Raw genomic sequence first — 27,368 nt, 5'->3', positions numbered from 1 at the left:
GCTGCTATGCTAAAAACCGTTCGGAGTAAGGAGGAGGACTTTAAAAAGGCTTAGAGTTTCTTAAGCAGAGGAAAAAATAGCATTTAAAGGCAAAGGGGGAATATTCTACAACTGAATGACAGTGAGTTAATGAAACGCTACAGATGAAATTATTACATTTAAATGCAAATCAACGCTGCTACTTATATACGCCAGCAATCGCGGAAATTGATATAAGCCGAGACGTTTTCCTATAGTTAATATTGGATAGATTAAGTCATCAAATTACCAGCATGTAAAAGAGAAATTAGGCAAATAAATATAACAACTGTCAGCATGTAAATAGTTTGCAAAGCAAGTAGTCCATAACGTTATGCTCATTTTCAGGTTCATAATTGTATTTTGTGTCTCTACTGTGACATGTCTCCATGCTTTAATGTTCAAAAAGCTCTTTATTTGCTACATATATTGGTTAGCTGGCCGGCTCTGTTATGATTGGTCGAGCGCTTAGAGATGCCTGTGCCCTTAGCCTTTCACAATGTGTGGGATCGCCAGCCAATAGGAGTGCAATTGTTACATACTGTAGTGATGTCACTATGTCACAAAAGTAAACGAAGGAGTGCAATGGAGGCGTTTTTGCCCGAGTGTGTGAGAGAAACTCCCTCTGGAAGGAATACAGGGATTTCAGCCTTTACAGACCATACATGTAACCTTACAAAACCTATATAACACTCTACAAGAAAGGGACACCCCCAAAAAGCATAATAGGGCCGCTTTAGTTTCACTGTCCATTATATGCTGATTATTATAGAAGGCGTCAAACCTAGCAGCAATCAGCGTTGCTGCAAATATATGCTTCATTTTTTGTGTAAAGGCCAGTCGGGCCACTCACTCTCTGGGAAAGTATGTTAAGGGTAGTTATATTGTACTACTGTCTCGATATCGACACAGTCATACAATGTTAGGTGCTCGGACGCAGGCCAGACTTTTCGTAACTGCTGGTTCATTTATGGGTGTAGAAGCCTTTTTAAAGTGCACAGAGCTGAGGGAGATTACTATAGGAGCTGTGAATGAGGCAAGTACAGTGTGCTTCGTATAGCAGGCCTTCAAATCAATGCCACACAATCAATAATAGAGTTACACAGTGGCGGTGAGTTACATTCAGCAACCATGATGAAAAGCTCAGTGGTGCTCTAACTGCAATGCAGCTATACACGGAGGAGTAGCACAACATGTTGCATTATTGTTTCATATCTTTATATCATTATTATTCTCCCTTGGTTCATCTTTTTGATAGAATGTATGTAGAGGTAGCCTTAATTAGTATAATCAGCAACATTTACTTTGATTATTTAGCATGAAAGTAACCAATGCAGAGACATTTTAAATGTACTGTTTTGTTTTATAGCAAATCATTACATTCTAAAATAAATGTGTTTCTCCCTTGTTTCTCTTCTACTTTGTAGATGTATTAATAACGTTGTAAGACAAATGTAGTGAAATAAAAAGTACAGTCTTTCCCTTAGATGTGCAATTCAGTAATATACTTGAGCAAATATACTGATTGACTGTCCACTACAGGAGGATGTATGTGACCTCTCATGTGACCTGCTAGTTAGCATACCAGCTGGTTAGCAACAACATTTGCAGCTCTTCTTTAATGATTAACATTTTACATCTTTGGGTGAGGTTTGAGTAATATGCTTTTTTCCCCCTTTTAAATATACTGAAAAAACAATAAATGATTTGCTAAATATTAATTCTATTAGTATGTGAAGGGACTTTTTGTATAACTTTTGGCAAGAAAGCAGGTTATCCACAACTTTATATTGTGATTCCCAAGAGCACTTTGGTAGGAATAGACTTGTGAAACGATCAGTGGAGTTGATAAGTATAATCTTACATTGACTGAAAGGTCTCATGATTCAGCGTCTGGTAGCTGTCACAGTTTGACTGCCAAGAATGCACTTAGAACAAAAACCAGACATGTGTTTTTGTTCTAGTAAACTCTTATTTCCAAGTTTATATGTATAATCTTTTATCAAAATATAGCCTTTACTGCAAAGTCAAGCGTTCTTAAAAGCCGGAAAGCCAATGTTCCACCTGGGGTTCATTGAAAGCACTATCCAAGCTGACATTTTCAGGGCCAATTTTGGTATGTCTTAGTAATTTAAAACCCCTGACTCACCGGATTCTTCAAACTCCTGGTAAGTAACCCTCTGATTGTCTCTGATGCGCAGCAGGTTGCTTTCCAAATATTGCAGGTCAGAGAGAGGACAGTTACACTGGGAGAAGTCCGCGCTGCACTCACACCAGCAGTCGCTGCTTTGGCACACAAAATGGCCCTCAGATTTACAGCCGATGTAGTTGAGAGCCGCCTGAATGAAGCTGCTCTGCAAGTAGCCCGGGAGGATGACCTGCAGCCCTGTGGAAGGTAGAGGACTGGATGAAAATGTGCGACGGTCATGTTCAAAATAAACAATGTCAACATTGTTATTCTTGTCATGTCAAATTAAAGAAAAAAGTGATATTCTGAATCTATACTTTAGTTTTTTCAGTCCCAAAGTCCATGGAAAGACCAAAAAAACAACAAGTGAATTGATCTTACTGTCAAGTAGCCAAAACCTACGTACCCATATTACATAGAACTCCATAGAGTTGTGCAGGAATGAGTCCTGAAACCCGGAAATAAGTTAGCATTTTGCCACTTCTGGTACCCTTGACTCAAAGTCAACAGTTTTTGAAATTTGTTTTTTGTTAGATGCCTTAATATTGATCTGTGCCTAACAAAAACTTATAATAGTTTCATGTTTTGTTCTACGACTTAAAGTAGTCTCATCTCTCCAATAAAAATGTAACTGTTGCACTTGGCTTGACAAAATTATATATTTTTCATTATATTATAAACATTATAAACTACAGCAATGTCTCTTTCCGGATCGATATTCCACAGACCTTGTAGTGAGCATTTACAACTAGGAACTATTTTATTATTCCGTATCAAGGCTTGTGATTATGTGAGATGAAAATATTAATGGCTACCTACTTGGCTGGATTGTACCATTAGCTAGCTCACGATAGAGCTCGTCGTTCGATGCTAATATAACTGTTTCAATTCTAGAACGTTTGAACCTAGATACTTCAGAGCAGTTTATTACAGATAAACAAAGTGAATTAAACCGTTGTCATGTCTCCCTATTTAGCTAACTTTTACGTTAGAGTCACTTAAAAACTGCTCCGTTCTCCCAAGCTAACATAATAGCTAATAGCTTAGCATGGATTTGGAATGGGTCATCGTACGGTAAAGTAAGTGACAGATAAGGTGTGTTGTAGTAGTGGTCACAATATGCCTGTTAAATTGGCACAAATGTTCCCCATCTTCAAATATGAACCTTTTTATCAATACATCAGCATTTTATAATTTAAAGAATATATTTGGCAAACACCTGGGAGAAAGTGTATACCTCTTTGGTGGTCTGGATCCCACTTTGAAAATCAATTCAATAACCCAGCATGAATAAATAAGTCCAAAGGAAGAGCTCAGACTCAACAGTGCACTGCTTTGGGTCCTCAGCAGTACTGCAGCCAAGTGTGAAGTCGATCGGATGAACATTTGTCAAGGAAATCGAATGACAGTCAGACAGAAACTCCTTCCATTTGAGTTAGATAGATGAGCCAAATAATTGCACTGGGTTAAATGTTCTGTCGCACACACACACACACACACACACACACACACACACACACACACACACACACACACACACACACACACACACACACACACACACACACACACACACACACACACACACACACACACACACACACACACACACACACACACACACACACACACACACACACACACACACACACACACACACACACACACACACACACACACACACACACACACACACACACACACACACACACACACACACACACACACACACACACACACACACACACTAATTCATCAAATGTGTATTAATCCACAGCTGAAAATGGTCTCAGGGAAATGCACTACTTACTCCTCTTTGAGTAATGTTAAAAAATAGAAATTAGTTTGTATTTAGGACATTCCTGAGCTTTTTGTAAAACAAGAGAACAACATATTTCCTGTTTGTAAGGATTAGTGTCTTAAATAATTGTATTGTGGTTGCCTTAGGCTAAAGAAGATAGAAAATAATTGAGAAAAGGATTCACACTGTTGGTTTTGGGTGTTTCATGGGATGTGTTGACTAAAATATAGATTCATGCTGGATGTATTATTTATTGCAGTTATCAAATGACAATTCATATATTTGACTATTGCCGATGTCACCATTGCCATCTAAGGAGGTTTTACCTTGCAGTTGAACCTTGTTTTCTGGACTGTGGACGAGAACAGAGCTGACTGTGTCCAGATTGTCATAGTTGCTGCATCCGAGCGGCCCGGTTCTGGTTTCTGTCACCTGCAAGGAAATTAATGGAATGTGAATGATTGTATTGTATCTTATCTTTGTCTTTTCTTCAAGTCATCCCCACAGCAGCATTCTTTGTTTTTTGGATCTAAATATGGTGGTATGGACTGGAAACTACCTCTGTTGTTATCCTAACATGGCTACGAGTCATTCCTGTAACATTATTGAAGCCGTTAAGGATTTGTAAGACATTTTCTTTTTTCCCCCAATTCCAGTCAGTTATTATTTGTGGTGCGTGTGTTTGGAAGCCCCCCCTAAAAACTGAGAACATCACAGTGGATATTTGAAGGGCATTTTCAACCTATTGTTTGCTGTGGTCCTAATCAGGGACCAATTTATTACAAAGTTGCACATTGCCTCAAATTTGGTTTGTGTTCACAGTTCCTCTGTTCTCATTCATAACACTCCGTTCGATGTCTCACTATGGGATGCGCCTCATCGCGGAGCAAACAGAAGCATCAATCTCATTACGCCAATCCTGATTGGCTGGTGATCTTGACGTCAACGTCAGGGGAAATCACCCCCTATAAGTAGCCTGCGCCACGACGCATGCGTCATTCAAACACCTCTTCTCGCTTCAGAGCACATCTCTACAGTAGCCGGGCAAGCTTCACTGTCCACAGACTGAACCCAAATACCCATTTCGGTCGACGGGCGCTCGCCGGTAGGGTTGGGTATCGTTTGAATTTCCACGATTCCGATTCCACTTTTCGATTCCGGTTCTTAACGGTTCTCAATTCCGATTCTTTGAGGGGCAGGGTAAAAAAAATGATTAACTTCTTGTTGAGAAAAACAAGCATATCTGCCTTCTCAGACATACCAGGAAGAAATGTTTGAACATTTTACAGCAAAATGCTTCAATCTGGTGCACTTTAAGCAGAATTACTAGAGACTAGATCTAGGGGGTACATAAACACCCATATGAAAAAGATCGGTTTACATTTGAATAATTAAATAAGTATGTGAGCATAACCAATAACCCATAGCCAATAACAAATACATGTAACGTATTTTATGTTTGTTGTTCATTCATATCTTATTTTACTATTTTATTTATGCATATTTTGTTATCTCTCCAGTTTAAAACGATATGTCTGGTTTACTGTCCTATAGTATACATTGGAATTATTTCAAACCTGTTTCATCCCAATAATTATAAAGGAGTGCCTTGGAAATATGTGTTTGCATAAATTGTGATCAAAACGTTTGAGACCCACTGAGATAACTTAGACTAAAGTGAACTATCTAAACACTCAGAGTCCTTTACCTCACTGAGCTGTAGTCATCAGCCTCTCAGTCTGACTGGAGAGGACTCTCCCTCCACATCATTGGAGAAACATCTTCTTCTTCCATTAGAGCAGCTAGCACCAGATGCTAATAACAACAGCGCCGGTTCCAGTGCACCCTCCCTTTCTCCCTCGCTCACTCGCACTTTGGCTGTGAGCTGCGGGCGCCAGATAAGCCAACATCCCCCATTTTCATCACTTGCAGCGCCCATCGTACAGGGCGAATGAAACGTGTAACCGGGGTGAAAAGGGTGTTACATTTACTTAATTATGAATGTTGTTACATCAAGGCCGAAAATTAGGATGAGCACCAACGGTCAAAACATTTGTTTTCCCTCCCAGAGCTGTCAGCGCAGCGCCTCCACAGATCTGGCGCCCCAGGCGAGGCGAACATCTATAACGCCAGTGCGACGGGGCGGCCCTGGTCTCAGGTTACACTGTAGAAAGTGTAGGGACAACGCTACATTTCCTCAGGCATCGAAAAGTGGAACCGAAATTCACATTTCTAAATGATGCCGTTGGAATCGAAATGTTGGAACCGGTTCCGAACCGGAACCGGTTCTCGGTACCCAACCCTACTCGCCGGCTACTCCTTCTGCTTCGCAGGAAGACGGTAGTACTAACGCCAGTTAGTATTAAAATCGACCTCGCCCTTCTCTTCCCCGGAAAGTGAGGTAGGTCCGATTTTTTAAGCTAGCTGCACACCTGTTGCTAGCTCGCTCCCTCTCTACCGACACCACGGTAGCGAGGACGTTTTTTCTTTTCTCTCCTCCACGGAGGGGAAAAGGATTAAAAAGGAGCATACTGCCACACCATTCAGTATTCTCCGGGAATAAAAGACCCACACCGTCCTTTTTCTCCGGATTAAGGACAAGGTGGTAATACCTTTTTCTCCCGTCCCACCTGTCGAGAGCGGGCCCTCTCCACGCCACGAGGCGACCAAGATGGACGCCCCTCTCCCTCACACCAGAGGAGTCAGGGACTCGGTGGCTCGACTCGGTGGCTCGACTCTGCGGCTGCGGGTTAAAGATCTCAGGCACAGACACACACCAGGTCTGTTCGTCCTGCCTCGGGCTGGAACACGCCCGAGGCGCGATCGACAACCCCGGCTCATGCGGACATTGTGTCCGCTTCACCGTTAAGAGCCTCCGCCGACGGTTAGCAAGACAAGCTAGCCTGTCGGAACAGGACCCCCCCCATGTCCATGGACCCGCCGACCGGCAGTCAAGACACGGGGGCGTCCGCCACAGAGAGTGAACCCCTCTCCGTGTCGGTCTGGGGCTCATTATCAGCGATGGCCACAGAACCGGAATCCCGCGCCCTGGCAGGCCGGGACCCGGTGACGACAAGACACGCGGGAACGGATTCCCGCGCTTTACCAAGCTGGGGCTCCCGGTTAGACCTCACCATGGTCTCACCCGCGGAGGATGTCCTCGAGCTGGACTACGAGGAGGACGCCCTGGCGTTCCTCCTGTCCGAATCGGATGAACAGGAAGAGGACACCTTCATGTCACCGGCTCAGGCTGCAAAGCCTGAGGCAAGTGCTGCTCCCCCGGGCGATAGCGCACCAGCTTCGCCCGGTCTGAGCATGGACCTGCAGGCCGTGTGCAAACGCGCTGCGGTCAGACTCAACGTTCCGTGGCCTGAAATGGCCAAGGAGACCTCCAGGTCCCGCTACGAGGGAAAACATCTTCCCCAAGCAGCGGGCAAAAAGAGGCAACTCCTCCCGGTCTTCCCGGAAATGTTGGATGAAGTGTCGGTCTCGTGGAGAGACCGGCCCTTCAGCAACAAGGTCCCAATCCAAGGTGCCAATTGTGGAAATTGATGTGAGATATTGTACCGAAGAAGTGTGTTACATTTGAAATGGCAGAAAGTCTTGTTGCAATTTCCAGATATTAAAAGAGGTCCCTTTGAGTTTCTCTGGTAATTATCAATAGTAGCAGTTAAGTGAATACTGTTCAAACAATACCTGTGTTTGTGTTTTATATTGATTTCTCTGTTTTATCCTTTCATAAATGTGAGGACTAAAATGGCTATAAACAAAGGGCTGTTTAGAGTAAACTGGGTTTTATTGCCCTGTGGGGGAGGTGGAGATATGCAGGACAGGGTGCTTGGTGGGGAAAGAGTATATTCTGCTTAAGATCTCAAGCAGGTCATGTTTCAGGGAAGTCTACATATCTTGAATAGTATATGTGTGGGTTTATACATTCCTGTGTGTTAATAGTTGAAGGAACAAAAAGTAAATTTTTCCTCTCAAATATAGAGAGGTTTTTTTATAGATTCCTGAAACAATGTTCCCTTTTTCTTAAAAGTAGATTAGCGCAATAGTCTTTTTCTTTGACTTTTTAACTGTTTATCAAAAGAGTGTTTTAAGCTATTTGTGAAGAAGGAAGATGCAGAATTAATGGTGATTTCTGTTTTGAGTGAAAAGATTATCCCTTAGAGTGTTTTTCTGGGTTAAACCATCGATAGGCTTTGCAAATTGGGAGGGACATTTTCCCTGATGTTAATGAGGTGCATCCTGCAGGCCTTCCCAACACCTGTGGCTTTCATAGCTGCCCGCGCTGATTCCCTGTGAGACAGCGTTTTGGTATCTCCCAAATGAAACTCCATCCCTTTCTGTTGGTTTTGGGGCATGCAACTTGTTGTTCCCTCTCTCTTCTCGCGCGGCTCGGACCGGAAGGTCGGGGCAGCTCGTGAACAAGGCCAGGAGTAGGCATACTCCTGACATTACGCATATGATATGGCTTTGTATGGTAATGTATTATATGGTATTGCATTATTACCTTTTATGATTAAAACAGATTTTTGTTTAACCCTCGTCCAGGTTGTTTTGAGTGTTCCTTCTTTTAAAGCAAGCTCATAGGAACGGCGCGGAGAAAAGTAGTACCAACTCCTTCACTCCTCCCTAGACTGCGACGGAATGGAGAAGCTCGGCCTGCTCCGCATGCCGCCCATGGAACCGCTGGTAGCGGCTCACCTTCTACCAAAGGTGGGCCCGTCACCAAGCAGGAACCCCACGCTGCCAGCAAAGTCCTACAAAGCTGCAGCGTTGTCCGCCAGGGCCCTGAATGTGTCCTCGCTGCTAACCGCCTACCAAGAGGAGCTCTGCGAGGACCTGTCGGGTAACCCGGGGGCAGCCACTCTGGACGAGATGGCAGCGGTCACGGACATTTGTCTCCGTGTACAACGCTGCGCCGTCCAGGCCACGGGCAAGGTAATGGGGATCATGGTGGTGCAGGAAAGAGCGAGATGGCTCAACCTCACCAACCTCCCTGACCGGGAAAAGGAGTATGTGCTGGATATGCCCATCGTTCCCGAGGGAATTTTCGGCTCCGCTCTTGCCTCCATGCAAAGGAGGTGTGAGACGAAAAAGAGGGAGGACGAGGCACTCCACCTCTGCCTCCCTCGAAGGGTCCAGCCGCTGCTTTCGCAGCAGCAGTCCTTCGCCCAGGCTGCCTCGAACTCTGCTCGGTTTAAAGCACCGAAGACGCAGAGGCCGCAGCCCACCCCGAGTCCCCAGCCCAGGCTGGAGACAAGGGCAAGCTGGCCTAGAAATTCTCCGGTTCCGGCTGCAGCTCAGGCTCAGCCAACGCAGAATTTCGGCCAGCAGTTGAGAAAGAAGAAGCGAGCGGCCGCCTCAAGAGATGCCTAAACACCATCCTCAAGTCCGCACAAACACATGTCACACATTGGTTGATTCTTTTGTTATAAAACATTTGCAGCTGACGCATCGAGGCTTCAGGCCGAGGGCGCAGCTCAAAATAATGAAACGAAAATCAATAAAGCCAATAAACAGCCCGTCAATTGTTCCCCTTCTGAGAGCAGCTACGGCATCTCTCAAAAGGCGGATTACTGACAGGTCTGTGAAGGCACCACCGCCACGCGCACGCGCAGTGCCGGCTGGGGCTTTAAGGGCACCACCGTCACGCGCATGCGCAGTGCCGGCTGGGGTCGTAAAGGCTCCACCGTCACACGCATGCGTTGTGCCGGCTGGAGCTGTAAGGGCACCTCCGTCACGCGCATGCGCAGTGCCGGCTGGAGCTGTAAGCGTGACATCTCAGCTGGCTCTAAGGAGCATACAGCAGGAGATGCTCACGACATCTGCCTGGGCTTCTCAAAACAGTTACACATTATCTGTTTTCACAAGCCCAGAGAGAGTCAACCCATATTCTGGAGAGAGAGGTTCTCTCTCTCCTAGAAAGAGGGGTTTTATCTATAATGCCCGCCGAGCAGAGTCAGATTACGCAGACAAATGTCCTCGTAAAGCACCCGCTCAACATGGGTCTCATAATAAAACTAAACCCCGCGCGCCACGGCGTGCGGAGAGTATTGGTTATTATGTAATGCGTAGTGGCACTACACCCGACTTTTCTAGTACGGGACGCGCCTACGGGTGCTGTCCTTTCACGGAAGGTGGTCACCACGGACGCATGTCAGACAGGCTGATAGGGTATTTACGAAGGTCGCCCGGTGAGAGATCTCTAGAGCAGAGACCTCCAGCGGGCACACGTAAATCACCCGGAGCTTTTAGCGGTGGTCCCCACCCTAAAACGCTTCCTGCCTTCTCTCAGAGGACACCATGTCCTCGTGAGGACAGACAACACGATGTCGTGTATGAACCGCCAAGGGAGGCGGGGGGGGGCGATCCTTCACCCACGCCCAGAGCGCGGGGCACTATGGGCCTGACCCGTGAGTGGTACAATCTGAATACAGTGGGACTCCCTCAGAAGGTGATAAACACTATTCAGAGTGCGAGAGCTTCCTCCACCAGGTCTCTCTATGACTGTAAGTGGAGGGTGTTTGAGGAGTGGTGCCTTCAAGAAGGAAACATCTCTTTTCAATGTCCTGTCGGGGTTATTTTATCATTTCTACAGGACTTGATCGATAAACACAGAGCTTTCTACACGATCAAGGTGTACCTGGCTGCTATTGCTGCATGCCATGTGGGCTTTGAGGGAAAGGCGGCTAGCCAACATCCTTTGGTCTGCCGTTTTATGAAGGGAGCTCGCAGGCTCCTCCCTAGTCTCCAGGTCGCTGGTGCCCTTATGGGACCTGGCAGTGGTTTTAAATGGGCTCAGAATGACCCCATTTGAACCCCTGGAAGGAGCTGACATGAAACATCTGTCACTCAAGACAGTGCTGTTACTGGCCCTGGCATCCCCCAAGCGGGTCAGCGATATTCATGCACTGTCTGTACATCCCTCATGCACTCAGTTCGCCCCAGGGCAAACGAGAGTGTTGTTGAAGCCCAACCCTGCCTTTACACCAAAGGTGGTTGGTTCGTGTACCCCGATTGACATTGAGGCATTTCCTCCGCCGCTGGTTTCCTCCGGGGAGCAGCAGCAGGATCTGTTGTGTCCAGTCCGGGCTTTACACACATATATGGACAGATCAAAAGAGCTTTGTGTTAATGACCAACTCTTCGTGTCCTGGGCTAACCCTCACAAGGGCAAGCCCGTTACTAAGCAACGGCTCTCCCACTGGATTGTGGAGGCAATTGCTTTGGCCTATACGAGTCAGAGTTTGCAAGCACCTTCGGGTCTGCGGCTCACTCGACTCGGGGCCTGGCTACATCCTGGGCTTTGTTCAAGGGTGTTTCCATCCAAGACATCTGTGCAGCGGCGAGCTGGTCCTCGCCGCTCACTTTTGTCCGCTTTTACAGGCTAGACGTCTCCGCTCCAAGCGTGGCCCGAGCAGTGCTGGGCACCTTGTTGAGTCGGGACTCCACCTGTTAAATTCTGGTTGATCGGTGATTTTCGAGATAAGCTCGTCTGGCAATACGGGAGCTACAATTTCCCATAGTGAGACATCGAACGGAGTGTTATGAATGAGAACTATAGGTTACTTACGTAACCCCACACCTCAGAGTAACATGAAGTGAGATGTCTCACCAGACGGCCCTCGTTGCTCTGGTGAAGCGAGAAGAGGTGCTTATTTTGAATGACGCATGCGTCGTGGCGCAGGCTACTTATAGGGGGTGAATTCATTGTGAGACATCCCATTGTGAGACATCTCACTTCATGTTACTCTGAGGGCTGGGGTTACGTAACTAACCTATAGTTCTCGAAGGAACTGTTCACTAATTAGTTTGAATTCCCATGTAGGGAGAAAGAAAACGCGACAGGAGCTGGTAAAAAAAGTGCACTACTTCCTTCAGTTGGGTCAGAACTGGGTTGAATCATGTTTTTACTTGCATTTAACCAAACGAAGAAACCACACAATGAGACTTTTGACACCAATTTCACATATTGAAAAATTGCATTTGGTTATTAAAAAAAAAAAAGAAATCTGAAGGGATTCATGAAAGGCATTTTATGCCTCAAATTAATTTGGAATGCAGTGAGTCACTTGAGTAACATTGAAAAGGACTTCAATTAGAAAGCTTTTTTCTGATTTGAGAGAAAAAAATCTACTTTCCTCAGTCTTAAAAATGATTCACTTCTCGGCTAATTTCTAACTGTAATTAATCCTGATTTTGAACCTTCAAACTCTGCCACTCTGAAACAGAAAAACACATAACTTACTTGGTATTAGCATAAGTTTATTCCACCAATCCGTCCTATTTCTCACAAAATGCTCGATACTGTGTGTGTTTTTAATTAAATGCCATGTATCATAGGTGCAGCTTTACATCCCTCATAAAATGTAGCATTCATCTGCCTCTTTCGCTCCCTTTCTCTCGCTCTGATCTTCAATCTGCCTGAGCTCCAAACGCTCTGCAAAGTGGCAAATGAATGGAAGTGGGCTGGCTGGAAATTAATGGAATGATATTTCTAATCCATCAACCTGATGCATAACCGTAGGAACACGTTCTCAGTTCAGGGGGGAGGGCACTTGTCTTCATCATTGGCCACTCACTTTAGCATCTATGTTTGCCCCTCAGACTGATTAATGTGTACACACTAATGGCCACTTCAGATGATAAAACGGATGATTGGTGTTTTATCGTACAGGACGCAGCACTTCTCCCTCGTTCTGCTTCTTCACCCTCCTTTTCAAAGCTTGGTACATTGGGAGGCAATGGCCTTGTGTTTTGTAACATGTTTTCTACTGAGTTAAAAACTTCAGCCAATTAGCCCCTAATAGGTCATTAGAAAAGACGAGATTGACCGTCTTACTATAAAAGTTCAACAAACGTATTGAACAGCATCTGATGCAAATCATATCGTACCAGTTCCTTCTCCACACATGAGTTTTACATGCCAATAAACTGCATGGCAAAGAGAGACAAAAACAGGAGATATATTTGGTGCACCCCTGCAGCTACAACAGGTGCATCTCCTGGTGTCAAGCCAATTCTGTAAATATGCATTTGTTCTTAATCCTACCTGATTTAATACGTTATGGATGCTAATTCCCTGGGCTCTAATTAAAGGATGTGTAAGCACACGGTATCTTAAGTATCAACAGATCACCATGTCTACAACTAAAAAATCCTGTTCATCCAAAAATACAACATTGTCATGGATAAGGCAGCAAGAGTTAGCTTGATTTAAAAATAAATTCTCCAACCTAAATACACAGCCAAATAGATTTTTTTCCAAAAAATTGCCGAAATTATCTAGCATCACTATACCTCCAAAAGCTTCCTTATCTCTCCTTTCAAGGCCACGCCCCCAAAATTGTAATTGTATCATATTAAACATAACATAGTTGCGATGCTGTCAGTCCATTTTCATCTTCTTTTAAAAGCCTTCAAATTAAGCCAATATGAATCCTGACAAGGAAGCGCAATGTGTTCGTAATCAACAGTTTTAGGAAGAGTTTAGGGTAAACATTTAATCTTTTCAGTGATTAAAAGGTGTGGTTGGTAACTTTTAGTTTGTTTGTAAAGCTTTCACTTAATGCTGATAGTGATAAAAGAGAGAGATCACTTTTGAAAAAGTAATGTTTCTCTTCCCTCGAGCGCTCGGTATTGCATTTGCATGATTCCTACATGCTTGAAGGAAAACAACCAATCAGAGTTAAGAAGTCCCTAATGCAGTGTCAGTCCCTGTTTTTAAACTCAGATACAACTCGGCAGAGCTAATCAAATATTATTTGAGAGTTAAGAAGTCCCTAATGCAGTGTCAGTCCCTGTTTTTAAACTCAGTTACAACTCGGCAGAGCTAATCAAATATTATTTGAGAGTTAAGAAGTCCCGAATGCAGTGTCAGTCCCTGTTTTTAAACTCAGATACAACTCGGCAGAGCTAATCAAATATTATTTGTTTTGTCAGTTTTTGTATTTTGCCATGAAATGAGAATGTTTGTGACTTGGATGCCATGTTAAAATATTTAAGCCTAACTATTTAAGTCCCACCCACCAGCCTGTACACCCCAGTTCTGGTTGACTTCCACGTACCCGGATGGCGGTGGATGCGATCTGGAGGTGGTGCAGCCTGCGCAGTGTGCTCTCTCTGTCCGTGAAGTAGGAGGCGGCCAGCTGGTGGAGGGCCTCCAGGGTCACTGTCCCCGACGTGTTGGAGTTCCTGTTGCTGTTACGGCTGCCATCGCCCCCCGCCGACGAAGACTCCAGGCTGAGCTTCCTTTTGTCCACAAATATTGTCAAAGACTCCTCCCCTGGTGACAGTGAGATAGAAGGAAGGGGAGCTTCATTAGCTTTGACAGAGCGGCACTAATCACCTTTCATCTGTATCTTTTTAGATTGGGTATAAAGGCGCAGCAGTGATTAAGTGCTGTTAAGAACTGATCGTTTGGATGATTGGAGGAAAAGGCACAGACAAGGTCTCTGCATCTTTTTCAATGTCAATGTTTATTTATATAGCCCAATATCACAAATGTTACATTTGTCTCAGTGGACTTCACAGTTTGTACAGAATATCAGTATGACAATACGACACCCTCTGTCCTTAGACCCTCACATCGTACAAGGAAAAAACTTCCAGAGAAAACCCACAGTTTAAAGCGGAACATGGGAGAAACCTCAGGGAGAGCAGCAGAGGAGGGATCCCTCTCCCAGGACGGACAGACGTGCAATAGATGCCGTGTGTAAATTGAAAAGATAATACATTTTACAGCGTAGGTAGACCAAATGTTTGGAAATGCATGTATGGGCTCAGAACAGTCTCATAATACACACATGCACACAGAAGGATTCACACTTGTATTTCATGATCTGCAAAAGGACTCACACTTGTATTTCCGGATCCACACTTGTGTTTTTCAATGCACACACAAATGTGTTCCGTTTCATATGCATGTAAATACAATCCAAATACAGAAAAAAGTTTTACATATGTATTTTTGATCCTCACATATTTGTTTTCCGTTTAAATCCCCTGAACCTGCAAACACAAACAGCTTTCTGTGCATGGATCGTTGTGCGTGGGTTTTTTGAGACTCCCCTGACGGTCAGCCGATACTTGTAATTGTTTCTATCTATAGCCAATCAGATGTCTCCTCAATTATAAGCCAATCACATGAGCGCGCCCCCACGAGGGTATGATTTCTTTGTTTGACCTTCAGTGATGTACCTGAACGCGTTCAATGAACGATCGTTCATGAACGCGTTCATATTTTGGGCGAACGTGAACTGAACGTACTGTATTTCCGCTAGATGAACGTAATTGAGAACGCGTTCATTCTCAGCGCTGTATAATGGCGTTCAAAAGTGCGTTCATTCTCAGCACTGTATTATAACGGCGTTCAAAAGTGTGCCAGATTTCATATGCCTTTCAGCCGAAAACCCAGTTAAAACACACCGTAAACAGGCTTCAAAATGCCTGTGACGCGTACGCGCCTGTCACCCCTGGCTGTCGCACTAAAATATAAATATACTAAATATATCAGACTCCTCACAACAAACAATGTGGAACCGCGGAACCGGCGAGCATTGAATGAATGAATGAATGAATGAATTAGTATGGACGAAGCCGAGAGCAGCTGCAGCAGCACTCGCTCAGAGTGAGACTCTACGGCAGGGGTGGGGAACCTCCGGCCTCTGTCCGTATACGGCCCGCGAGACAATTTGGTACGGCCCTCGAGGTAATTTATAAACACACGCAAAGAATAAAAAAATGAAAGAAATCTAGACCGCAACAAAATTAAACAAGCTAGTGCCTGTTTTTCCTGGCCAAGGTCAGGGTCCTTGAACACAACACGAGCCTAACGTGTCATCACGTGGTATATGTCTCGACTGACAGGGGTGCAGTTCTGACGGAGAGCACCAGAACGCCACTCCAGAACTTCAGAAATTGCAGTACCGATAAGTCCATACACATGCCGCAGTTTCTGCGTGTCTGTGTCTTTAGTTGAAAGCCCAGTGGCGATCTGTTCATCTGTCATACAGTCAATAACTGTGTTGTTATCATTAGCATCTGGTTAGCTAGCTATGCTAACGAATATAAGAAGCGTTGTCTACAACCAGGGAGGTAAAGGCACATCTTTATATGATCATTATAGTTATAAAAAAAACAAGAGAATAAAGTAAACAGGTATAAAATACTATATGACAGTTATTAATAAAGAAGAATACAGTTTCAAAGGGGAGTGATTTGTCAAATATCCATAAATTAAAAGAAAATCTGCTGACAGTTGTGTTTGGGTGTTGAGAGATGTGTCCATAGATCTCCTAATGTTGCTCTCATAGTGCAAACAATCTTGCCAGGGGAGCATGCCCCCCGGACCCCCCTAGAGGAGGTTAGGTCCCCCCCACTTAAACCATGTTCACATGGATAGGAAACTAAATACATTTGCACACATCTTGTGTCCATATCTTTCTGTGTTGGTGGTCACGCCACACCCTGCACGTGCATGCATACGCGAGTCATGGTGAGATATCTGGATTAAGAGGTTGCTTTTTCTTTGCACAGAATGAAATGAATGGGCTGTGATTTTAGTTTTTTTAAGCAGAGGTCAATAACTTGTACGGCCCTCTGAGGATATTGTAAACATTTAAATGGCCCATTAACATCGTACAGGAGACGAATAATAGCTTGCAGCAACGTATTGAAAAAAGAACTATGAACTATAAATTAGTTCATTTTTGAAACCATGAACTTTAGTTCAACATTTTGAATTATGAACTATGAACTGAACTAGTTCATTTTAAAATGTGTGAACTGTGAACTGAACTAGTTCATGTAGAAAGTGAACTTTCCCAACACTGTTGACCTTTTTAGAGAGATTTAGCAAAAAAAAAACACTTCTGGGGTCATTTGGGTGGATTTGACCTATCTCTGGCCCCCTTGCTCGATTTTGCTGATTGACATCTCTTTCTAACCGTCAGAGCCAATGGAATCGAGGGGAACTTCCACATACTCCTTATTTGGTAATGTGTGCGTGTGAGACTGACACATAGCCAAAACCGGAAGCTGCGATAACTCTGGTGGCTACCATTAGCAGCTAACTTTTACTCTCCGATTTTTACATACAAATGGAATTATGGATTATAAATTAAAAAAATTATTCTACAGAAACATTATCAACCTATGGATTAAACGATTCAGCCGCGTTTTTTCTCATTTTAATGCCATTGAACACGTCTTTTGATCAGATTGACAGCTAAGGTGAGACGATCTCCCGTAAAAGCTACGTAAAGGTACGTGTTGTGATGTCTGTGTTTGCTTCCCCTTTGGCGAGTTCAGATCACCCAGTGATGATACTATACCTAAATAATCTGTGGAACCTCAACGTCGTGAAAACAAAGAGTACCCTCCGAGGGGGACCTTGTGGTAGGTAAAATGGCGCCTGCCCATTAAGGGCTTTGTAGGCGAGAAGAAGAATTGTAAATGCTATCCTGTGTTCTATAGGGAGCCAGTGTAAGGCAGCCAAAACTGGAGTAATGTGGTCCCTTTTCCTAACTCTGGTTAGTACACGAGCTGCAGCATTTTGAATCAGCTGAAGCGACTTGACTGACTTCTTGGTACACCCTGATAATAAAGAGTTACAATAATCCAGCTTTGAAGTGACAAATGCATGGACTAGTTTCTCTGCATCGTTTTGAGTCAAGATATGCTTGAGTTTTGCAATGTTACGTCGATGGCGGTCCTTGAGATTGATTTTATGTGGGCGTTAAAAGATAAATCCGGATCTTTTAACGCCCACATAAAAGATGGGCGTTAAAAGATGCTCGAGATGTGTTGTGGTCGTCATGACGACGAGCCACGCCAGAGCCCTCGCCGCCGCTGCCCATGTGGCAACCCAAGGTGGGCCTAGAGCGAAAGGGCTGTGAGGAGGCCTCCACACGCTGCATTTTACTCCGACTCTCATCATGAGGCGCGTACACGCTCAGAGGATGGGTGGAGGTATGTGCAGTGATATCCACATGAGGCGTTACCATGGCGCTCATGGGCTTATTGTGACCGTGTATGTGGCGTATCTCGGACAGAGGAATGCCGCGAGGTCTGTGGTTTAATAACCGAAAAGTCATAACCATCAGGCCTCTGCAGCGAACCCTGCTGCCTACTAATCAACAGATTGGAGGCAGCTGGTGTAGTTACTGTGCTCCGCAGTTTATTAATCGATAGATTAAATTGCGCAGGCTTTTGTAACGAACCCTGCTGGCTATTAACCGATAGGTCATAGGCAGCCGGTTCACCCAGGGTGGAGGATATGTGAAACACATTTGCAACTGATGACTCAGACAACATGTTGGGAAATAATCTTGTTTTATTTCCCTCACACTCCCCCCCAAACCGTCAGGGCCGGCTCGGTTTTCTCGGTGGCTTTCGTGAAGCAGACGCCGAACGGGAGTACCTCACTCCCTTCTTACCCCCCTTCTCTGGGGGGGCGGAGGCGCGGGACGGTGCCCCAGCCGCCGCTGACGGACGAGTCTGCCGCCTCGGCTGCTGTTGCTGCGAGTGTCTCTCTGTCCTTGGGGGCGGCCAACATAGGGCGCCGTCCGGCGATCAAGTTGGCCTGCCTAACCCCGAAGAACGCCGTTAAGCTCGGTTCCAGAGCGGGGGTGGTTGGAAAACCCTCCTCTGTGAATCCCTCCACCTTAGTGAAGGGGAAAAAGGTGGCCACCGGAGCCCTCAGGGTCCTCGGGTTTGCCGCTGCCCCTTCCTGGTATCTCCTAATGGCGGGGAAGCGCGGCCAGATCGGGTCACTCCTGCCCGTCTGAACCCGGGAAAACACTCCGGCCATGTCATCCAGAGCCACCCTCTCCCGTCCTCGGGGAACGGGAAGACCTCTGCATGTTGCTGCTTTGCTGATTATTTCCGGCAGCTCCAGCATAATGCCACCCAACGCCGGTAGCGCCGTGGCTACGGAGAAAGGGACCGCGTGCTCGGCCCCCACCCCTGTATCTCGCTCCGACCCCGTCTCCCCCGTCCGGGGAAGAGGGGGGAGGGGAGAGCCGCATGGCGAGCCATGGAGGGAGACGGGGTAGAAGTCGTCCGACTCCTGCCCCCCACTCATCTCTAGAAACAGGCTGCCCCTGTTCTGGATGGGCCTCCTCACCCGCAGCAGCTAGAGCATCCGCCCTTTGCTTCCTGTCGGATGATGGGAGACGAACACAATGTGAACATGCGACCTGCTGGCTGAGAGCCGCGTCCGCGTGCTCTGGCCCCAGGCAGGATTCGCATATTGGGTGCAAATCATAGCTCATGATGTATCCCGTTTTGCACGAGGGACACTTGCGGACACTATCATTGCTCATGATTTGATCTTCCTGTGCTTCAGTACTGCTGGTTGCTGAAGAAAAGAGGGAGCAGATTGCCGGGCTGCCTTCCTATTTATACCGGAAGGAGGCCCGAGGGTGTGGACTACAAGTGTTTCAGTGCTGCGCGGGGGCGCAGAGGGATAACCCAATAGCGATAGCCTTAGAGGGCGAAGCCATATACGAAATAGAACTTGACGTCACAGCAGGCATAACAACAGCCGGTATTGTGTGTGTGAGTGTTTTCCCCAGGAAACAAACACAATACACACAAAACGCAAAAATACACAAACACACACACACACACACACACACACACACACACACACACACACACACACACACACACACACACGCATGGGCCTAATTTCCACTGGGGACATGTCCCCCCCACTTTTCAAAATCCAATTTGTGTCCCCCCCACTTTTTAAATGTGTATTATTATTTGTTTAGGCAAGCAGTCATCGTCACGGAGGAGTGTCTGTGTGTGTGTGGCAGGAGCGCATCTTGTGAGAGAGAGACAGAAAGAGAGAGAGAGACAGGGAGAGAGAGACATAGTGAGTTATGGGGGTTGTTGTTAGCATTTGGTGCTAGCTCGGAGCTAACGGAGATTAGTAGCTATTTCAACAATAAGGAGAGGGAGAGCTCTTTCCTGTCGGACTTTGAGAGACTGAGAGAGAGAGAAAGAGAGAGAGAGACAGAGAGAGAGACTGGGAGAGTTGGGGGTTGTTGTTAGCATCTGGTGCTAGCTTGGAGCTAACAGAGATTAGAAGCTGTTTCAGCAATAAGGAGAGGGAGAGCTCTTTCCTGTCGGATTTTGAGAGACTGAGAGAGAGAGAGAAAGAGAGAGAGACAGAGAGAGAGGCTGAGAGAGTTGGGGGTTGTTGTTAGCATCTGGTGCTAGCTCGGAGCTAACGGAGATTAGAAGCTGTTTCAACAATAAGGAGAGGGAGAGTCCTCTCCTGTCGGACTGAGAGAGATAACGTCAGCTCAGGGAGGTAAAGGACTCGCTGAGCGATTAGGTTGTAAACTTTAGTCTAAGTTATCTCAGTGGGTCTCAAACGGTTTGGTCATCTATGTAAACAAATATTTCCATCTATGTAATATTAGTTGTGTATAAAATAAGTTAAGAAATCCTTCCAATGTGTACTATAGGTCAGTACAAAAATAAAAAACACAGTTTAAAAGGGGAATGATTAGTCAAATATGCATAAATAAAAAGAAATAATGCAGACTAGGTAAAATAAAGATAGGAGAGAGGAGTTTATCAATGATTTGTTATTGGTTGTGAGGATATTCTAATGGTTTTTTGATTATTGAAATACGTACATTGAAGTGTATTTTGCATGATAGGTCCCATTTAATATTTGGAGTACAAAAACAATCCTGATATCATTAGAAAGCTAGGAATCTCCTCTTTCCAACAGTGTATACAACTCAAAATGTGTCTTCGCGTCAATGCGACTGATTTCGAAGGAGCAGGTCACATATACTGTGAACAAAATAGGTCCAAGCACTGAGCCCTGTGGCACTCCATGGCTCACTTTGGTTTGCATGGAAGATTCATCGTTGACACACACAAACTGACACCGTTCAGATAGATAGGACCTAAGCCAGCCTAAAGCAGTTCCCTTTATGCCAACTAAGTGCTCTAGTCTTTGCAATAGGATATCATGGTTGATGGTATCAAATGCAGCACTGAGAATAGAGACAAGTCCTTTGTCTGAGGCTATGAGAAGGTCATTTGTGACTTCAACCAGAGCTGTCTCTGTGCTATGATGTGTTCTTTTAAACTCCCCTGGAACAGAGAGCTAAACCAATGATCAACTTCCCCTAATCATTCTAATAATCCTAATTATTGGCCGAAATGACATTAATAATACAATTATCTTGGAGACATTCCACACTTGGAAAGAGCTGAAACTGTTTAAACTATAATATGGTATGCAAAAAGCAGACAGTAAAACTAAACTATGAATAAAGGAACACACAAAACACATACAGTACATACAGTTTACCATACATTTACCATAAATACTGGTATTTATGGAAAAATTGTGTGGTGAGAGTGTGCACACCTTAGGTCTACTTAAAAGGGGCCAATTATGCCAATTATCTTTGCCGTTTTCCCTTTCCTGTAGCGTGTTATAAAGATTTTTGTGAATACAAATGTTCTGCAAAGGTCAATCCCAACGTTTATGCCAGAGGGTCTCCTACAAACTCCCCCCTTCCTGAAACACCTCCATTGGACTCCTTTGTTTTCTCTAGTAACATAGTGACATCACTGTGTAACACTCTCTCTTCTATTGGCTAGCTCTCACATTTTACTTGATTTGTTGAGGGATATCACTAAGCAGTTGACCAATCACAACAGAGCCGACCAGCTAACCAATCAGAGCAGACTGGACTCTGGTTTCAGACAGAGGATGAAAAGAGGTGCTGCAACACAGGCAGTATGAGAAAAATAAAGAGCTTTTTGAACATTAAAGCATGCTGTAAACATGTCACAGTAGAGACACAAAACACAAATATGAACCTGAAAATTAGCATAATATGGCCCCTTTGAAGAAATGTCTCCTTTTTATTTACACTCAAGCCATTATTTCGCCAGTAATGTTCTTCTAAATTTGTCCTAAACTGTGAAGAACTTTCTGAAGTCTGGTACAGCTTTAAATGAATCATTGATCATTCCTCATGACTTTTAATAATGAAGATTGAGATGGTTTACAGGTTTGTGTGATGAATTAGCAATATGGAAGCTATAAATAGCCACAGCTGGGCGGAATGACATATGTTGGAGAACCTTGGCGATGAAATTGCAATACTTATTTTTCTCATTGACAGGTCTAATGACCAGGGGAGCGGGCAGTATTGATTTGCAAACAGTTGTTGAAGATTGCCAAACTACACATTATGTACATTACTCACTTGACAATATATAAAACATTTTCATTATTTAATAACTTATAAACACACTTTCCGTCATTTTGTGATAAATGATGACATATTGAAGTGGTTGTTACAAGATGCGAGAGCTGCAATATTTTAATGAAAATGTTGTAATACATGCATTTTTAGAGGCCATAATGGATGTCCTCAGCTCTACACTGTCTATATTATAAGGACAAATAAGAAATACTGTGCCAAAATATATTTTACTGCACCTTTTTTAATTTTTAATTTTGGTTCAGTGTGATTCATGCTTAAATACATGAAGTAAACTTTGTAGCTATGATGTTATATATTTTTTTTTTATTGAAGACATACATTTTGGTTTAGTATTAAAAAATGCAAGTAACGATTTCATTTTTTGGAAAAAAACATGCAACTTCTAAAGAAAGATTATAACCACTGCAGAATGTGATAAAATACATTTTAAAATATGGAAAGGTGTATTACATATTGTGTTCAGACTGTTGATTAAAGCAAACAAAAGATTATGGAAAAATTCAAGTATACAATGAAGTGAACAAATATTACATTTGTTGTAGTTTTGACATAATGTCTTGTTATTAATAATTACTTTGTTACATGGCTAGCTGTGGGAATGGAAAGGAGTCCTATTGTATGTGTATGCTTTATAAATGAGACTACTTTTTTTGTCTTTGTCAGGGCAAAATGTATGTGAGTTTTGTGTGTCTAGCCCCGGGACTTTTTTGATGAAGTGATGTAACTTACTTTTTTTGGTGTTATTGCTGACCTTTTTTCTCAAACTGCCTCAGTGCTTCTATTGTCAACTTACAATGTGTGCCCCGGAGAAAGTGTGTGAAATTGCTATATTCAGCTGAGGGTTATTACTGTACATTTGCAGGTAGAAGCAATAGCATAGCTTATACACTGTGACCTACCTCACTAACTGGTCAGTAATAAGCCCGATTATTTTTTAATAAAAGGATGAGTTACTGGGAAACACGGCAAATCATTTCGAATGCAATAGACAAATTGTGTTGAGTGCAGTTTAAAGGAGTGAGTGTGCAATCAGTGAGGGCACTTAGCACACTTTAACATTACATCTACTGTTAACTCTAACAGCACGGCAAGGCCATTTTGTATATACAGGCTTCATTGGCCAATTTCAAAAACTGGTCCCTTGCCACACTTAGAGGAGATCCAGTTGGTAACTTTGAGATTGTGTCTGTTAATGCCTCACACCAAAGGGTTCAATTGGGCAGATACTATGTTCGGATTAGCAACCACTCATGACAGAAACATCCCTGTGATTGTCATGATGGGCTAATCTACTCCAAATTCTGTCCAATTATCTTCCTATAGAGAAGTGCAAAAGGCAATGGGATTTTATTATTGGATTTTGAAATACGGTTCTTTGGCTATCACACATGTATGATTCTTACACCTTTTTCAGATGGAAAAATCACATTTGAACTCCACTTTTATTATTTTTAAGCGTAAATGCAAACAAACTACATCACGGTCACATGGCACCAAGCTAAAGGCAGCTAATGTTCGGTGCCATGACATATGGAAGTCTCATTTAGTGAATTTAGCAAGGCAATTTTTGAAAGACACACTGAAGCTTCGGATATTCATAAGTGGGGTATTTACTGACATATTTTATGAAAATCTCTTAAACTTGTTTTAACTACAAACCTAATACAGGTATCTACCCAAAATCACGTTTTAAACAATTATTGGCATTGAGATTAGGTCAATTATTTAATCACCATCGAAAGTGACACAAGTTATTTGTGTAACATTGGTTTTTAAACTGTTATGAACTCAGATAATTATCGCTGTCTTCAGGGTAGTGAAGCAGAAAGCCTGCAGAAACAGTGCCACTCTGCCATTGCAACTCAAACTGTGTGTGTTCTTGCCATACAAGCTGTTGAAATTATCACTGGCAAAATACCTCCACTAATTTGATCCATGCCCCTCTTTATAAATGCAGTGATAATGGCAAAGCAAGGGACCTATAAGCCTTAAAGCAATTAATACATCAGCTCAGTACAATTCACCTGTGTTTCTGATTGCGATAGTTGCCATATTTGGGTTTGTTTTATTACTGTGAACCATATATTATACCGGTGTTTCTGAGTAGTTGTGAGTTGGTTGTGTGACGTAGCTACAATATATCATGCATGGCAGGTTTACTGCTCAGTACCATAGCTCAGGATCCAGAACCGCAGTGTTGAATGTGAAGTTGTTTCTAGAAGTGGGTCTTAAGAAATCTGCTTGCAGCGATATCACAGGAGAAGCATGTGGCCCGTTCCAAGACTATCTATTTTTTGGACCGGCTTCTGGGAAGTTACATATCAATCTCAAAGGCTTCCCAGTTTGACCACAAGAATAAATACAGTAAAAACGCCATTGCAAATGTGCACGGGTTCTCCAAACTAATTGATTGAATCACAATCTAAAGTGACACGAGTTATTTCTGTTGTGTAAGATTGTTTTTTTCAGTAAAACTGTTACAAACTGCACGACAGAAACTAAACGTATTCAAGTTACTTTAATGATATGCCACAGCTATTGTTGTATTTAGTGAAAAATCCCTGCCATGGTTAAATGTAAGCAACGTTGACTTTAGGTTTCTTGACTCTTTCCAACAATCAATGTGTTTTTTGTAGCCATGGCTACCACTGTTTTATACCTTTCACCAAGTAGTTTTGGAGCCGTAACCAACCAAACCTCGATTATAACAGTGTCAGAGCAGAAAATAGTCTCATAAAAAGATATTCTAGTACAAAGACCCCATTCGCTTTGTTTTGACAATATTTGTCAGTACTTTCGTGAACTGAGACAAAGTGAGTTTACGGAAATTAGAAAACATTCCAAAACTTGCATCAGACATCTATCTTGGTTGTTTCAAGTTTCCCCACCCACACCCTAAGCTCTATCAGTAGGGTCTTACAGTCTTGTATCAGAGTTTTACTCTGCATGGCACTCTGCTAAGTCTAAAGTCAGAATAGGCGATTTGTTTTGTCTGTTGTTTAGATGGATTTCTGCCTGAGATGTTTGAGAACTGGTATGAAATATTAAAACTACAGTATAAATAATAGTTGTGTCTGATCTTTTGAGACACTCACGGCCAAACCGTATGTTTACTGTTGATTTTTTGATGGTTATTGTATGTGTGGGAAAAACATAAAAGCGCATCGAACATCAAAATAATCCTGGATTTCATCGCCAATAGCTGTTTTCAACTGAATTTGCATTTGGATAGTTCCATCACATTTGTGTTATTTTTTTTTCATACAGCAAACACTTTCCAACTCAATCTTCTTCAAATAAATTATAATATCTAATGCTGATTTATTAAAAGAGATAAGCCCATTGCATACAAATCGTGTTCCTCCATTCATTTTCACGGCCAAACAGAAATATCAAATCTGCCTTTCACTGTCTTCTCCAATTAATTTTTTGTACACTAAACCAGGGTGATTTCATGTCTCTTGAGAGCCAAAAAAAAAATGATCCAGAAATATTATTATATGTTTTGTTGTTTAGAAGGCAACAGACGGTAAAATCGGTGCCCCATGTGCTGAAAAAATAAATAAATCAAGTTTGAAGCCATGTGAAACAGGCTTGCTTTGAAGCTCTGCGTTCTCAACCGTACCTCCGAGAGTGGCGGAGAGGAGGAGGTGGGTGCCATATTTCTTGATTAGACTCTCAGTAATGGTCTGGATGGTGGGCCGCCTCCCCAGCTGGCGGATGGTGTGCATGAAGTCGGGGTCGAGGGGCAGAGCCAGGCCCCTGCTGCCACTCAAACCATCCCGCTTCTCCATCGCCAGGCTGTTGACCTTCCATCGACCGAACTCCCTGGAAACAGAGCAGCACACACACACACACACACACACACACACACACACACACACACACACACACACACACACACACACACACACACACACACACACACACACACACACACACACACACACACACACACACACACACACACACACACACACACACACACACCACACACACACACACACACACACACACACACACACACACACACACACACACACACACACACACACACACACACACACACACACACCACACACACACACACACACACACACACACACACACACACACACACACACACACACACACACACACACACACACACACACACACACACACACACACACACTTTGAGACTGGAGACATTTGCTCTCTTGGTTTGGCCTTTAGTGATGTATAAGGCCCCAGGCGGCTGTTTAACAAGCTGTACGCAAAGCAAAGCATTAGGTGAATGTGTACTATATATAATACTGGACTGACCTTACACACATGTACATGAATCATTAACACACGATGAAGATGTAATGTAACCCCCGGGGAGCTCTATATGCCTCTGATGTATAAAAAACCCACTTATTTCTGCAATTTATTTTCTATTTTTAACAATCAGGTTGTGGTTGGTTATTTAGCCATTGTTAGCTTTTAACTTGAACTATTCCCAATTGGAATAACTTCCATGAAATTGATTGGAACTGAAGTGTATTGTTGATTTTTAAGCTTAACAACTTTTTTTCAACAATGTATAGTACATTTTCTATTTGTTCTGCTAATGCACTTAGCTTGACATTTCAACCAGTTATCCAGCACTTGATTTTTAATTAATTTTTTAAGTCTGTTTTCTTGCTAGCCTATGACACGTTAGCACATTTCTGCATATTTGTATTTCGAAAAATGTGACATATTGTTATAGTATTTTCCTTTTTTTCAAATTATATTGTCTTTATTGTGGGCCTGAAATTGTAAATAAAGTTGTTATAATTTTCCTTCGTTCTGCATTCAAAAACTAAAACGGGAGATTGTTGTTGACTTCATGAGAACCCACACCCCCACCCACCGACCATCAATGGTGCTGCTGTGGAGCAGGTGAGCAGCACCAGATTGCTGGGGCTGAACATCACTGAGGACCTCTCCTGGAGAAACAACACCACGTCAATCACCAAGGAAGCCCAGCAAACTGAAGAGAGCAGGAGTCCCCACTCCCATCATGCACTCCTTCTACCGAAGCGCCATCGAGAACATCCTCAGTACCGCCTCC

At 43.6% G+C, this 27,368-nt stretch overlaps 1 pseudogene; it reads right to left on the bottom strand.

Annotated features, from left to right (window-relative positions):
• The window catches only part of LOC117462819 (BMP/retinoic acid-inducible neural-specific protein 3-like), a 48,698-nt pseudogene that overhangs the window by 4,878 nt on the left and 16,452 nt on the right, over nt 1-27,368 (bottom strand).

The sequence above is a fragment of the Pseudochaenichthys georgianus genome, chromosome 17 (assembly GCF_902827115.2).
Source record: "Pseudochaenichthys georgianus chromosome 17, fPseGeo1.2, whole genome shotgun sequence".
Taxonomy (NCBI): Eukaryota; Metazoa; Chordata; class Actinopteri; order Perciformes; family Channichthyidae; genus Pseudochaenichthys; species Pseudochaenichthys georgianus.
Note: the sequence above shows the minus strand (reverse complement) of the source record. Positions and strands in the feature narration are given on the sequence as shown.